This window comes from Lepidochelys kempii, chromosome 1, assembly GCF_965140265.1.
Source record: "Lepidochelys kempii isolate rLepKem1 chromosome 1, rLepKem1.hap2, whole genome shotgun sequence".
Classification (NCBI taxonomy): domain Eukaryota; kingdom Metazoa; phylum Chordata; order Testudines; family Cheloniidae; genus Lepidochelys; species Lepidochelys kempii.
The window spans coordinates 133,468,729-133,486,010 of NC_133256.1; the positions used below are offsets into that span (position 1 = coordinate 133,468,729).

Here is a 17,282-nt window from a genome sequence, read left to right on the forward strand (position 1 = left end):
ATGAATATCTGGACATGTCAACATAGGGACATAAGACATTTATTTCAGTTTGGGAAGCATAGGTAATATGGATGAGCAGTGTCAAGCTAACAGCTGTACTAGGAGGTATGGGTATAATGTAAAAGCCTGAAGTGCCAGAATGAGGGTGAATTATGAGATGAACCTTCTCTTTGGCCCAAAATAATTATTCTTGAAATTAATAGATGTTGTCAGTTAGTGTTAGGTTCAGACATCAGACAATTTGAGTGTATTTGTATTAAAACAATATTAAGACTAATATTACAGAAAGTTATTAGCAAAGTTAAATTTTAGCCACATTTAGTATTGACCAAAACTCATATTGCATCCAAGCCACACTTGTTCAAATTTATAATATTTGAAGCAATGAAAAAGTCAAAATGTGGATTTGCTATAATGTGCATGTGAGAACTAAAACCTGAATAAAAGCTTGCCTTCTGAGGAATAATTTTACTCCTATCCCCCATTATATAAAATCAAGTGAGATAATATCAGTGGAATAGCACGTTGTCACAGGATAGTGGTCTCCTGCTGCTACATAGAAAGGGTGAAATACTTAGGGGAATTATGTGTCATGGAGAAGCCAAGATATTTATTTCCAGTGGAGCAGTCACTGATTCTGTGTGAATTTATTAGTACTACTTTATTTATCTTATCAGTACCAAATGATTCATAGAGTTTAAGGCCAAAAGAGACGATTTAGGTCATTTAGTCTGACCTCCAGTATTTCGCAGGCCATTACATTTCACGCTGTTAAGCCTGTATTGAGCCCAATAGCTTGTGTTTAAGTAAAAGCATATCCTCCAGAGAGTTGTCCAATCTTGATATGAAAACTGATGGAGACTCCACCATTTTCCTTGGAAGTTTGTTCCAGTGGTCAATCAACTTCACTGTTAAGGCACAAGTCTTATTTATTTTAATTTTAATTTGTCTGGCTTCAGCTTCTAGCCATTGGTTCTTGTTATGCCCTTCTCCACTACATTAAAGAGTCCTTCAGTAACTGGAATTTTCTCCCTGTTGAGGGTACCTATACACTGTAATCAAGTCACCTCTCAGTCTTCTTTTTTATAAAATACACAGATTGAGATTTTTAAGTCTCTCATAAGACATTTTCTGCAGCCCTCAATGTTTTTGTGGCTATTTTCTGCAACTTCTCCACCTTTTTAAAATGTGGATGCCAGAACTGTTCACAATATTCTAGTATCAGTCTTACCAATGCTGAGGTAAACTCACCTCCTTATTTCTACTCACTATTCCTTGCTGTCCTCCTCATTATTTATCACTCTGCAAATCTTTGTGCCATCCACAAATTTTATTAGTAGTGATTTTATATTTACTTCCAGATCATTGATGAAATATTGAATAGTGTCAGGCCTAGGACTGATCTTTGTGGAATGCCACATGCACCCTATTAAATGATTTCCCATTGACAACTGTTTTTTGAGATCTATCAGCTAGTTTTAATCCATTTCATGTGTTTTTTACGGATATTGTTTAGGGCTAATTTTTTAATCACTGTCCTCTGATACTAAGTCAAATATGTTACAAAAGTTTAAATATATTACATGTATGGAATTACCATTATCAACCAAACTTGTAATTTCCTTGAAGTAAGTCAGGCCTGTCAATCAAATCTACTCTTTGTAAAACCATCTTGACAACCTTAATTATTAGAGCTGGTTGGAATTTTTCCAATGGAATATTTTTCCATTGGAAAATGCTGATCTGTCAAAAGCAAAATGTTTAGTGAACCCAATTTTTTTTGACTTTTGAGTCACTGAAATTTTTGGAATATTTCATTTTGGTTTGACCCAAACAGAACTTTTTCACCATGTTTTCTGAGAAAAATCAGCTGTTTTCCCATCTCTGCTCCCTTCATTATACCTTGACTGTTTTGTCTGATCTAACTTTTAAAGTTTCACATGCTAACTGAATGAAAAGGCTACAGATAAAATTTTCAAAAGCACCTAGGTGACTTAGAAGCCTAAGCTCTAAATCACAGATCTGGCTATTCATTAAATAAACTGAATGTACATGGGGTAATGCTGAAGCAAACTACTAACATATGCTGTACAAAGAAAAAATTGGTGACAACATTATAATTTTAGCAAAACAATGAATCTAAACATCTAGTGCAATTGTAGGGAGATTTTTAAAACCAGTGTACAATCTACAATAAGTTGGTATCACTTTGAAATATAAAAAGATCCCATAAAGGGCATTGGATGGGTACACCATATTGTTAACTTCATGGATAGTAGAACCTAAAGCTAGTGGAGTCCATATAATATCCTCTATTCCAGGGGTTCTCAAACTGGAGGGGGGGGTTGAGACCCCGCAGGGAGGCCTGAGGTTATTACGGGGGGTGGGGGGTCACGAGCTGTCAGCCTCTACCCTAAACCCCACTTTGCTGCCAGAATTTATAATGGTGTTAAATATATAAAAAAGTGTTTGTAATTTATAAGGTGGGTCACACTCAGAGGCTTGTTATGTGAAAGGGGTCACCAGTACAAAAGTTTGAGAACCACTGCTCTGTTCAATACATATCTCACTGTAACACTTTTTTTTGTGTGCTTTGTACAGGCTATTTTATATTTTGTTTTCAATAGATTGTCACTTTTTGAAACATTTTCGCTTTGAAATCTTTAAAAATGAAAAGTTCAGTGATTATTATTCTGACCCAGTACTACTTACTGAGTAATGACCGTGATTACAGAGCTAAACAGATCTTGCAGAGAATAGCTGATACAGACTAACATGGCTACCACTCTGTAACATGTTTTGGTTTCACATTTCCTCATCATTTTGAATCACATCAACATTTTTTGTCATTCAGTATAAAAATAGAAATTGGTAATTCTGGGAGTAAGATTTCAAAGGAGCAAATGCAGTATCCAATACACCTCAGTTAAAATGGAGTCCTTTTCACCCAACATTAGTTTGATTATCGTGTACTTCTACTTTGATAAATGTCTGAAAATGACACCATCAGAGTCTGTTTGTTGTGTCTCGGTGGTTTTCAGAACAAATTTGCACAAATTATTTAAGTAAAATGTTGTTGTTTTTCTAACTGTCCTACTTGCAAACTGAAGCTGAGCTGAAAGTCACAGTGTATTATTGCTGATTTATACATCATCATCATCCCTGTAAAAAAGATTCTCCCAGGCCATATTTTGCTACCACATCTTCAAAGAAGTGGCACAGGTGTAAGGGAGGGCGAAAGGCAGCATTGCAGTTGGAACTTAACCATTGTGTTTATAGAGTGAACTGGATTGCATTCCTGGTCATGCACTATCTCCACAACTGTGTTTACTCTAGAGGAGGAAAGTCAGCGTAATGAAGACCTAGTAATGGTTAATGAAACACCACAAGGTAGGAGTATTTTCAGCAAGTGGAAAGAAAGTAAAAATATTGATTAGAATTGTAGGTAGGTGTTACAGTTAGTGAAAGGACTATACCTAATCTGGACTGAAAACTGCATGAGATCTGAGGCACACAACTAAAATTCTTGTACATGAATTCAAGGAATCTGGAAAATTAAAAAAGAGGACCTGGAACTACTGGTGCAGGAGATCAAACTGTATATTACAGGGATTACAGAAACATGGTGGAATAGCACTCATGACTGAAATATAGATATTGAAGGGTATGTGCTGTTTAGGTGAGATAGGAATAAAGGTAAAGCATTTGGGGTCGCATTGTACATCAACAAAGCAGTTAACTGTAAAGAAATAAGTGATCATTTGGACAAAAGAGCCTGTTTGGGTCAATGTCACTGCAGAAGGATTGTAAAAGAAGTTCTATTAGGATAGAGACTGGGGAATAAATGCTACTAATACTGGTAGTTCCGGTTATTCCTCGATGCGATCGACGAAGGTTTTCTTCATCACTGGACCATCATGAGGTGATACAGTTTTAGACTAGGTTCTGGTAAGTTGTAAGGAGTCATAGAAGAGCTGGTCATAGGAAATACCCTTGGATCTAGTGATCAAAACTTGATTCAGTTTAAATTAAATGGAAGGATAATCAAAACCAGAAAATGAACTGTGGCTTTTTATTTCAAAAGGGAAGATTTTTGGGAATTAGTTAATGAAATCAACTGGCTTGAAAAGCTCAAGGACTTAAATGTGGAGGAGGAAAATCTTGGAAAATCTTCAAATCAGCTGTACAAAAAACTGTCTGAAATTTGCATCCCAACTGGATGAACCCCTTCAAAAAGGTTATTAGGTGTAAGCAGAGAGCCTGGAGGGAATGGAAAAAGGGATTGATCAGCAAAGAAAGTAGTATCTTGAAGGTTAGAGAATGTAGGAATAAAGTGAGAATTGCTTAAAAAAATCAAGCTGCATTCACTCTTGCCAAGAAATTTAAAATAAATAAGAGGTTTTTTTAAGCTGTATAATAAAAAAGAATAGCAGTAAGCCACTTTGGAGTGTGGATGGGAAGGAGATTAAAGATCATCTACATATAGCCCAAACACTAAATGAATACTTGGTTTCAGAAAGGGTGGTGATATGGAACATGGTCATGAAGGCAGGATGGCTGATGGAAATGGTATATAGAAATAGAAATTCCACATCTGAGGTGGAAGAAAAAGAGTTTAATGTGCTCAGATTGTGCAGACCAGATAATTTCCATCCCAGAATACTGAAAGAACTGGGACATGAAATTGCTAGTCCAGTAGCAAGAATTTTAAATACATCTATTCATTCTGGGGTTAGTACCATATCACTGGAGAATAACTTATGTCCTACCTGTATTTTAAAAAAGGGGAAAAAATGGGATCCAGACAATTAAAAGACCTGTTACTCTGTCCTCAGTATTATGAAAGGCTCTAGAACAAATTGTGAAGGAAAGGATAATTCATTTAATAGAGGTAAAAGGTAAACGGGATGTTATGCAACATGGGTTTACCTCAGGTATATCATGCAAGACTACCTCAGTTTCTTTCTTTGAGAAAACTGATTTTTTAGATAAGGGAAATAATTAGATCTAATATACTTGGACTTCAGTAAAACATTTGATACAGTACCACATGGGAAATTATTAGTTAAATTAGAGATAATGTGGATTAGTACCAGAATTGTAAGGTGGATAAAGAACTGGCTAAAGGGGAGAAGCTCTAAAAGGTGGATTGTTGGATTAGAGGGAGGTTACTAGTTGAGTTCCTCAAGGATTGGTCTTGGGACAAATCCGATTCAATATTTTATTGATAACCTTAGCACATAAAGCGGGAGTGTGCACATGAAATTTACTGGTGATAGAAAGTTGGGATGCTTTGTCAGTACTGAGGAGGATCAGAATATTGTACAGGAAGATCTGGATGACCTTGAAGACTGGAGTGACAAATGGGATGAAATTCAATAGTACAAAGTGCAATGTCATGCACTTAGAGTCTAATAGTAATTTCTGCTGCAAGCTTGGGGGCTTATCAGTTGGAAGCTACAGGAGAGGACAGAGACCTGGGGGTCTGGGTCAATCATGGATGACTAAGAGCCACCAATGTGATGTGGCTGTGAAAAAGCAAAATGTGATCCTAGGATGTAGTAGGCAAGGCATTTGCTGTAGAGATAGAGAAGTATTAATGGCTTTGTACAAGGCACTGGTAAGACCTCATTTGGAATACTGTGTACAATTCTGGTCACCCATATGCAAGAAAGATGAATTCAAACTGAAGCAAGTGCAGATAAGAGCCACTAGGATGATCAGGGGAATGGAGGGCCTATCTTATGAAAGCAGACTGGAAGAGTTGGCTAGTTTAGCCTAGCAAAAAGAAGACTGAGAGGGGATATGGTTGCTCTGTATAAGTACATTGGGGGTGGAGGAGGGGTAAACGGCAGGAGGAGAAAGAGGTATTTAAGCTAAAGGACAGCGTTGGCAAAAGAACAAATAGATATAAACTAGCCATGAACAAATTCAAACAGGAAATTAGAAGAAAGTTTCTGCAGTGTAATTGTAGCTTTGTTGGTCCCAGGATATTGGAGAGACAAGGTGGTTGAAAGAAGGTGGGTGAAAGTGATATCTTTTATTGGACCAGCTTCTGTTGGTGAGATTGTGTCTCTCATCAACAGAAGTTAGTACAATAAATGATATTACTTGACCCACCTTGTGTCTCTAAGAAAGTTTCTAACCATCAGAGGAGTGAGGTTCTGGAACAGCCTCCCAAATAGTAGTTGTGGGGGCATAGAACTGAACTAGTTTTAAGAGAGATGGACAAATTTACTAGTGTGATTGTGTGATGGGGGTGGCTTGTGATGGTAGGGGGCAGGGCTCAGTAGCCCAGGGGCTCGCTTTCAGTTTGTCTTATGTTCCTAAAAGCTCATGCTTCACGTGTCATGAAGGGAATTCCCCTCCTCCTCCCCCACAACTTCTTTTTGTGTGTGTCTAGTCTTCCATGGGCTGTAATACTTTTGGCCTAATTTAGGTTGTTGGGTTTAGCGTGTGGGTGCTGGGTGGTGTTCGTGGCCTGTGATATACAGGAGGTCAGACTAGATGATCTGATGGTGCCTTATGGCTTCAGACTCTGGTGGTAAGAGGAGTGAAAGCTTATTTCTCACCAGTGGAAAGAGAGGAGCAAAGTTAAGTGTTTTATTTTCCACCTTTTACAAACAGATCATGAAATCATATGCAAATAGCTAGCATAAAAAAATAGACAGCAAAATGCCTCCTAAAATGTATTTTAGTTGATCAATGATAAAAGAAAAATGCAGTATTATCATACTGGTATTGCATTGCAATAAATTTGATCATAATCACATTAAAATGCAGTAATTTATTATGGACTGTCACAGGGGGCCAAGTGTGTCAAGGGGGGCTAGCTGTCTTAGCCCAGTGCAGGACTGGTACACCCCATCACACGATCATCTGGATTCCCTGTTGGGTCAAGCAGTTGTGATGTGGAGTGAGGTGGGGTGTCCCAGTCAGTCTGGGCGGTCATTGGGTCATCTGCAGTGTAGTCTGGGCCCACAATCCCAACAGCCTGGAGAGACGCCAGTTCCTCAGGATTTGGCTTTTGCCTCAGGGTTTAGCTCAAGTTTGCAGCATGGTATGTGGGGCCTTGATACTGATTTTTAAGTCATTCTCCACAGCACTGGAAAAATCATGGGTGCGAATAAATTTTGGGGTTTCACTATTTGTCATCTTTGAACAATTTTTCTGTTTTCTGCAAAACTCTAAACATTTTTTTTTAAATTCTAGCTTTTCTGTACACCGTGTTACTTTGTAGCCCCCTTTCTTGTGGTAAACAGTTTCTAGCCAAAGATGGTAGCAAAGGTGTGACCCACTCTTCTCTTTGTTTGAATGAGAGGTTCATTACAAATTATTGATGGTAATCCAAATCCTGAAGAGTTTTTGGCACATGCATAGCTTTAGTCATGTGAATGTTCCCATTGACTACTCATGTGAGTAATCCCACTGAAGACTCAACATGTGCCAGAAGTGTTTGAAAATGAGCAGAGTTATAATTGCTCACATTACCAAATTATGGTAATGCCAAAAACAAACAAGCTGGAGTCAATGCACACTCACAACTATTGGGAAATATGACACTGTTGATCCCTGCATGGAAATCCCATTGCTAAATGTGTTAGCTGCATTTATGTTCCTGGCCAGTAATGGTAACTGCCTTCATGCTTTATTCTTTCCTTTTTCCAGGATGGTGTCTTTGCATGTTCTTCAGAAAGGGACTTTGAGGTTCTCTTATTATCTGTGGGATTGTTCCTTTTCTATTTTCCAACCTCAGGAGCATCTGGAAGATGGACAAACTCTTTTCTTTTTCTCTTCACTGTCACCTGCTGAGAAAATGGTCTTGTACCTACTGTGTGATATAAACCTTGAGTCTTGCAGATAATCCTGCACTATCCAATTTCTTATACTTTATTGGTACTGCCATTGGAACCTTGGTCTTGGGGCCCCATCTAGCTTAACAGTATGAGAACTGAGCTTTAAAGGAACATGGAGTTCAGAATCTAGTTTCTCAACAATTTATTTTTCATGCACAGTGCGTGTGTGCATCCATACTTTTATATAATATAAAATTAGTACTTTGTTCTAACACAGTGTTAACTTCCCAGGCTAATGTCCGTGTCCCCCCCCCCCCCCAAAAAAAAAAAAAGCCCTCCACCAGGCTGAAAGTAAGCATAGTCTTGGGCGTGTTCCTAAGGAGGAGGCTTGTGGAACTTTTTTTGCTAGTCACTGTGCTTCCCTGGAGGAGAAGGTGCTGCAGCAGAAAACATGAAAAGATGAAGGAAGGCAGATCCTAGTGGTTCTCTTTCTCCCCCTGTTTCCTCCTCTCCTCTCCTGGTGAAGTGTTTCAGGTACTGGTATTGGCTTTCTACATCATGGGTAGTGATGAGGTCATCCTGGTGGGCCCCATCCTCTCTACAGTAGGTAGGTGAAGGGGATGGTGCCAGTGTGCCCTGAAGGAAGTGAGAGAGAACCATGCTAAGGGTAAGTACACGTGCTCTTGAAATAAATTCTGTAATAAATAAAAAAGGCAATATACTTCTAAAATGTTTTATTAAGTAATATGTCAAAATATCATTTCTGAAATATCCATAATTATATTTGCATCTAACTATACACATTGCGAAATTCCCTATTTATTGTGTCTTAACGACTTGTAGAACAAATGTGCACGAGAGAGTTTTGTTTTGTTTAACCTTTGTACCTTGCAAACTCATCCTGGGATCTGAGAGTCAAAATATATTTTCACTTGCATACATGCAGCCCTCCTGAAGGCTAATAGAGTTGTACAGGTATTAGCAAGGACATAATTTGGCTACAGTATTTTTATTTTTGGTGATGTGTGAGAAGGATGGAACTCAGCTTGACTCTGATTCCACAGTGAGTTTGCCTGGCTAACCATTAGAAAACCATCACTCTTTTTGTGAACCAGGCCATTTGATCTTAGTCAGTGAAACAGAATAAACTTCAAACCCATTAATGTCTTTTGAATTGTCAGTGGTAAGAGTGAAGCTGCACTTTACACATGGTTCCAGCAATATAAATTTTTAAAAATGGAAATCACTAAAAAGAATAAGAAATAGGTACTGTCCTGCTTATTTATTCTCCCCCAAAAATTAAAACAGAAATTGATAAGAATAAATTTTTTTTAAAGTTTCTTGAGAATCAAAAGGCACAAAGTATATAGAAGACTGTTTTTAAAAATAAATCCAGCATTGTAAGAGGTAAATTAACTGAGGTAGAAATCTTACCCTATTTTTTCAAAGCAGTGCATTAAAATTAAATTGTTTCCCTGTCATTGAGGCAAGAGGGAACAAATATTTAAGGGGCAGTAAGACATCTTAAAAAGCTGTCTCTAGCAACCAGCGTGATCTTATTAATTGATAAATTAAATGTGCAGTTATAGTTCATCTCAGGATTCATGTGAGGTTTCATTTACTATTTTTGCATAAACATGTCTAGTGAGTTTTAACACAGCATATATTATCACTTGTAAATATTTTAAGATTACTCTTTTCTTAATGTGGTGTAGTGCAACGAATCCCATGGTATGCCCCTCCTTCCCTCCTCCAGCCTTAGCTTCTACTGAATTATGTATTCAGCAAGAATGAAGTGTCAAGGAAAAACCAAAGAATCTCTCAAGTTTTTTACTTTATTTCTTAGGGCTCAGAAAACAGACCATAAATGTGTGTGTTTTCACCATCAGCAGTCACGATTTCTGTTATGGCAGAGAGGCTACTTATGTTTCTTTTAACTTAGGGTTCTTAAAAGAAGTATAGGAGAAAGGAGATCAGAATGCAAACCCAAAAGGCACTCAACTCAGATTCTTTTAACAGGAAAATTAGGATTAATACCATATTAAATACATCAAAATCTACTTAAACAAGCATTCATTTAACACATTTATTGAAAAGAACACTTTCAGAGAGTACCAATCATTAATGTCTGGGCAAATAATAGTAGAACCCCCATTAAACTCATAATTGATAAGGGAATATCGCAAATGAATATGGATGGAAATATGAAGAATCTTCAAGCAGTTGAAAGAGAGGTAAATGAATGAAATTGTTTGTGTAGCAGTTTATATTCGTTCTTTATGCAGTAAACTTCTTATGTAAATATTTGATGGAAGGAATACATTTTAACCTGTTAATAAAAAAAGGTTTAAGTGCAGGAAAGTGATGTGCATAAGAGCGCTAAATGTACCCAAGACAAAGTAAGGTAGAACGGGCTATTTAAAACAAATAGGATGTCTGTCACAGAGCTGTTTGAGATGTGCCAAATACTGAGGAAACAAGCTGCTCAAACGAAGAATAAGAAAAGGTCATCCGCAAAAAGAATTTAGGTGAGGCTGTTTACAATGAGATAAGTTCATGCAAAGAATAGACTTCTGAAGGCAGCTATAGGCAAAACTAGTGTAAAATACATAAAAGAGGAGCTAAACAAATATTTGGAAGGGAAAATGATGTGTGACACAGCCGCTCATTTAAACAAATGGACAGTCTTGGATTAACTAATCGTTTCTCTTCTCAGCTCTAGAATTGTCTGAAGGTAAAATATGTTAATGACTTTTACAGATATGGTTTGCAGTACAAACTTTCAAACAACTTTGGGAAACTGGCAATATTTTTGTGAGTGTTAGTCAATGTAATTTCAAAAATTGTCTATCTTTCTATTTGCTTGTACTTTGAAAATTGTACATGTGAAATGATTTCTTTGAGAACCTGATAAAAAGCCAAAAAACCTAGGTTATGGTGCAAGTCTTTTTGTTAAGCTGCATCAGTGGTATGTCTAGATTAGGATAAAACACAGAACAGGCTAGCTAGCACATTCTAAAACTCTAGTGTAGACTTGGCAAGTTGTACTTTAGCACGTGGTAGTTGGTCATGGTGAAGTCTTATCAAGTCTACACTAGAGTTATACAATATATTAGGTAGAACATGCAAGCTAACATGTTCTAACTCTCTTCCCCCTCTCCCACTGTGTCTTTTATCCTAGTTTAGACAAACCCTGGATGTGTACTGGGAGTGCCAAAGTAAAATCCTGATTTCCTTGACAGAGTGTTGGGGCAATGATATTCCTGCCATGACAATACTTTCCCCCCTAGATGATCAAATGCAATGTGGTCTGCTTGTCTAAACAGATGAGGTGGCTCTTTGCTATCCACTATAAAGAATGAATTAAGATTAACACCAGACATTTCATCATTAGATCTAATTGAAATTAACATTGCTTTGGGTATATAACGCTGGACATATTGTACCACTCTCCTTTATACCAATAAAGTATTCCAGTGGGCTAGTATAATTGATTCTGAAACTTTTGACTCCTGACAAATGACTCTCCCTACCTGCTATTTTCGTGTGGTGGAGTGGGAGTGGAGAATCATATGTAAGGGCAGCCTTTTGTATCATGACCATATGTAGTGTGATGCCCAGGCTGTTGGGTTCATTATTTACTCCTGGGGAATTCTGTGCCACTGCACTTGTGCAGAATTCATGTCCAGCAGAGAATTTTTCCCCCCACAGAAAATGCATTTCTGTCTTTTGCCCACCAAAGGTGACTGTGGAGCCAGAACAGCCAGCTGACTGGCAATAACAGCTAGCAGCCTTCCTGTGGAACCAGATTAAGAGGCAGTGTGGGGCACACAGGGCTGTGGGGATGGTCACAGACTGGGGTTCAGAAGAGCTAGTGGGGGGGACAGACTGGGGCATGGGCTCAGGAGCTAGTGAGGTGACAGCATTGAGCCAGAGGCTGGATGGAAGGAGGGTTCCAGGGCCACATAGGGACAAGGGGGTAGGAAGGCTCCAGGGCCACATGGGGACTTGGGCAGATGTGCCTGATTGAATGGAAGAGGGTCAGCATCAGCCAGGGTTTGCATGGGGAAGGCTTCCCAAATCTCTAACAGTCCCTCCCCTGCCAAAAGAAAGTGTTCCATACTTCTCCCACCCACACCCAACAGCCTACCAGGTTCACTCCCAGTCTACTTCCTTTTCCCTCAGGTCATCTATTACCCCCGACTCCCACAAACTTTTGCACGGCTTCTAAGGGGTGCAGGAAATACATTTCTGTATTGTAGTTTAAATAAGTTACTCAAAGTTCTGTATTAATATTGAGGCAATAGATTCCTTACTAGGCATCTTTCTTTTGCTGACAGGCATTTTGAAATAAATTCTCAAAATAATTGAAACTGGCATGATTATATTGTGTTATTTTGGCAAATAAAATATGCAGAATTTTGCAATATTTTAAAATATTCTGTGCAGAATTTTTAACTTTGGCACAGAATTCCCCAACAAGTAGTGATTGCTCTTTGTGTTTAATTGATCTTTCCCGGTATTTATACAATGTTTATTGCCATGGTATTTGAATGCCACATACCCGTTTGTTTTGAGTACCTTTATTTATTTATTTATTTACTTATTTAGTCTGTAACATTATGAACAAAGTGCCATAAATGGCGACCATCTTCTGTCTTGTTGGCCCTGGAATGTTATCTTTCACATGATGCTGTTTATGAACTGTTGATATAAAATATGTCAGGTCATTTCTGAGTTTTGACAAATGGGTTGTTATCATGGGTCGCAGGTGGAGCTCCCCTTTGGGAAGTCTAGCCCCCAGCTCTACCCCTTCTGCCTGTGCCCCCACCTGGGCTGGACCCCTGACACCCTTGTCCCCCCCCACCCCCCGCCTGGGGGGAGCAGTGAGCAGCCCTCCTTGGCCGGAGGTGCCCTGGGCTGGCCAAAGCCCGGAGGAGCCCCGACCCACCTTCGCTTGTCCGGAGGAGCCCCAGGCCAGCTGCAGCTGCGCAGCGCCTCCCCTCCCCAGACCTCAAGCCACCCGGGAAAAGCCACAGCATTTCTTCCAGAAGACAAATCTGAGCTTTTGATATGCCTGGCCCATGCAGGTTCTGAGGCAGCTGAGGCAGTGGTATCAGCTACTCATCTTTCTGGGTTCATCAGTAACCTCTACGGAGTCAGGGAGATTACTGATGAACCCAGGAAGCTGAATAGCACATCCTGCCTCCTCAGCTGCCCTGGAACCTGCATAATAAAACAAAAACTTCCCCACCCAAACCCGCAACTGGGCTCCGGTGGCAACATCAGTGCCAGGGGAGTCAGAGCCTCCCCTGGCTTATTATATCCGCCACACATGGTTGTTGTTTAAAGCTTTATATATACTTGTTGACTGATGCACTCGCACTGTCATCCTGCAGTTTTGCTTGTTTTTGGGAGGATAAATGATGAAAAACTTGTCTCTTTCACCAACAGAAGTTGGTCCAATAAAGGATATTACCTCACTCACCTAGTCTCTAATATCCTGGGATAGGTTATTTAGGTGCATTTTTAGTTAGTTAACTGTGATAATAGTAACAGTGAATATCAACAACATTTGGTCAACACTCAAACTAGAATTTGCAGATAAACATAGCAACAGAAGAATGTTAGGTACTGTAGATTTCAGAGTAGCAGCTGTGTTAGTCTGTATTCGCAAAAAGAAAAGGAGGACTTGAGGCACCTTAGAGACTAATTTATTTGAGCGTAAACTTTTGTGAGCTACAGCATCCGATAAAGTGAGCTGTAGCTCATGAAAGCTTATGCTCAAATAAACTTGTTAGTCTCTAAGGTGCCACAAGTACTCCTTTTCTTTTTGTGAGGTACTGTAGAGTGCATGTGTATACAACTTTTGTTCATACTATGCTGAACTTCAAAGGAAAGTATTCTTTAGAGAAGCAAGTGGAAACAAAACCCCCAGTTTTTTGTGAAGAGGGAGGAAAATTATCAGAATAACTGATACCTTTTTTGAATACTTTTTCATGTAGGTATTTCATCCTCATTAGATATAAACGGTGTGTGTGGGGGGGGTAATCTCCTCTATTCTGGGAATCCAGAACAAGAAGTGAAATATGATAGATGATGAAACGCTGGTGATTTGTTTAACCTTTCATAAAGTATGGCATTAGGATCATATATTGTGGTTTTTATATTGTTTATTTCATACATTTTCCTGAAGACAAGTGATTGTTAGGTTTCACTGTGAAATATGATTATATTTTCTTCCAGATACATTTGGAATTATTTGTAAATGAGAGCAAATACATTCAGAGAAGTTTACTGAACTTGTTTCTCTCCTGGTAATATTACAGATGCTGCCTTAATTGCTTGAGGAGGTTAAATATAGACAAATGAGCAGAAAAGAATGTTTGTGTTTAAGGTTATAGAATAAAATGGAAATCTAAGTGCAAACATTTTGCTGAAGTATTATCTTATTATTATGTAATATCTTTTTGATTCTACTTATCAATGCAATTGCTAAACCTATCCCCAAGGCTGATGGATGCTAATTGGCAAGAGAGGATTAGGGCACAAAATTGGCAGAAAGTATAAAAGCAAATGTTTTTAAAAGGATATTTTCTGTACCTGCTGAGCAAACAAACTGACTTAGCTCACAGTTTGCAATGTTTTTGAGATAACAGTATTATTATTCCCTTGTTCTGAATTATTGAGCTTGATGCAGAAATTACTGAGTAAAATTTTTACCTTTTTTTGTTAGGCAAGATGTTAGGTTAGATAATTGTAATGGTTCCTTCTGGCCTTATTATCTATTCATCTATATCATAGGTGAAACAGTTTTTACTTCTAGGCCAAGATGTTCAAAATTTATTAGTGATCTTGAATTATTCAAATTTTGGATGCTCAATTTGAGTGTCCTTAAATCAATTCCATTTTCAGAAAATCAAGCTCCATTAAGGTTACCCAGATTCTGAAAATCTTGTCTCTTAACTGTAAGTGTGTTATGCAATGCCATTTTCTGTACCTAAACGTTTCTGGTTTTTACTCCTTAATAGCCCCTTTAAAGTGAGTAAACCGATACAGTAGAACCTCAGAATTACGAACACCAGAGTTACGAATCAATCAGTCAACCACACACCTCATTTGGAACTGGAAGTACGCAATAAGGCAGCAGCAGAGACCAAAACAAAAACAAAAAAACAAATAAATGATAGTACTGTGTTAAACATAAACTACTAAAAATCATAGGAAAGCCACATTTTTTTCTGCATAGTAAGTTCTATTAAGTCAGTGGTCAGTTGTAAACTTTTGAAAAAAGAACCATAACGTTTTGTTCAGAGTTATGAACAACCTCCATTCCTGAGGTATTCGTAACTCTGAGGTTCTATTGTACTGTAGAACACCTCCTTCAAAATTATAGAATATGAAACGTTATGATTACTGTACTGAGTTTTCATTTTCTTTAGGTAGTTGAACAATAATAATAGGGAGAGTACTCCTTCCTTTATTTGGAAGGAGTACTCTCCCTATTATATGGTCTCTGCTTTGTTGTTTGTTGTGCAGATATGAAGTGGAGTTGTACATGGGACAGTACCATCAGATGTGCACGCCAAATGCACTGCAAAGAATGAAATTGCTCTATTCTTCCTTTGGAGTCCTTCTGTTTCTGTACCATAGCACTGGCTATGTGGAAATCAGTGATCAGGAATGTTTCTGTTCTTTGGAACTTAACCCATTGGGATATCCTTAGCTGATGACAAATTTAAAGATGATGATCTCCTCCTTAACATATTCCTAAATAAGACTGTAAACTCAAGCTAAATCTGAATGCTTACAGAACCCTTCTGCCACGTGCCTTTAGCAGTAGCAAGGACCAGGTTCAAATGACATCTATGGGTTTGTTCTGTTTAAAATAACAATTGGTTCAGGACCCCTCCTAAGACCTTATCCACTCCCAATTTTTATGAACTTAATATTTAAATCCCCTGATCACTCTCACAGTGTTTCTTCCCCACTTGCAAACAGTCAGAAGTCCTTGAGAATATGAAACCATCAATACTCCTTATTTGGAAAAATAAGATAAACATTATCTTCATAATAAAATGATGAAAACCCCTGCGATGTATCAGAGATATGGCCAGCCCTAGGGCCTCCGTTATTCATCCTGCCACCCCCTAACTCATTTGTGAATCCAAATAGTCACTGTAGTAGAAAGAGAGAGCCGACGTCAGATGTTCGGTTGCGTGTGTGTGTTCTTTCTGTATGCTGCACTGGCTCTGTCCAGATAGCCCGTACAGGAGGCTGCGATCGAACCGCCCAATAAGACCACAAGACTTGGTTTAGTAGCACAGGCAGCTGGCCAGGTTTATTGCTGACAAAGCACAGTGCTAATGCCCCGGCTCAATGGTTACAGGTCACACTAACACATGTATGCCCATGACTATGGACTTAGCTCAGTCAGTGGCGGAACTTTCCATTGCCCCCTTGGCTGGCCAAAGGGTTAGAGCGAGGTATCTCAACATTTATAGACTGAGACAAACAATCTGGGATAAACAACTTACATATCACCATACGTGTTTCGTGATGTGTTTGTTACCTCCCCTTGTACTTTCCTCCCGATATTTCAGACAAAATATCACTATTCATCACTTCTGTCAAGCCACTTTATCGTGTGCTAGAATGGGGTGTTCGTGTGCTGGCCTGCTGGAACGTGTTTACATATTCAGTGTGTTTTAGCAATTCTAGCAATACTGGTGCCGAGTTCGTGTACCAGACACTGACTTTCAGGCAAGCACCTGCTTTTAGCAGCGCCTGACTGTTGCTCATAGCATAACTTTTGCCGACTTTGGTTCAGTCCTCAGGTCTTGCACCAGGCCCATGCTTCAGGCGAAGGTCTTGGGAGGGGTCCTGAACCAAGTTCAGGTGAGGGCAGATGGGCCCGAGGAGGTGGCTTTCTTCAGCCTCATTCTGTGAAGTCTGCACCACCATCATGCTTTCTGATCTACAGCTGCCAAGACCTGCTCAGGGAATTCAGATCTGCCAGGCCTGCTACTGCCTAGTCCACTTCTGTAAAGTCAGCTCTACTTGCTCAGTTACAGCTTGGCCAGGTTCCATAAAGTCAGCTCCACTGAGAACTCTTCACAGGTTCCAGAGAATCTTTGGGTGGGAGAACTCAATGCAAAGAAAAGATTTCTTCGGAGGATCTCTACTCGCTGGCAGAATCCTGATTTCTGTTGCTGAATTTGCGGTCAGTGTTCACTGTCAGCTCAGAGTGAGCCATTTTCCCCATTTCCTGTTTTAAAAAAAAAAGTGTCCAATATGTAGTCTCTGAGTGCCCAATATCGAAAGTTACAAAACCAAATGCTCAACTTTGTAAGCTCACCCCCTCTGCCATGCAACAGCTCTTAATCAAATAAGATTAAGACCCCCATACACTGGTTTATACTTCAGTTCCCATACAAGAGATGAGTGAAATTTTTTGGTTGATTTTTTTTTGTGCCAGAAAATGCA

General features: G+C 39.0%; 1 protein-coding gene across 3 annotated transcripts in view; it reads left to right on the plus strand.

The window, feature by feature from the left end:
• Positions 1–17,282, plus strand: part of FRMPD4 (FERM and PDZ domain containing 4) — a 447,791-nt gene that overhangs the window by 37,710 nt on the left and 392,799 nt on the right. The gene's annotated exons all lie outside the window — the stretch shown is intronic.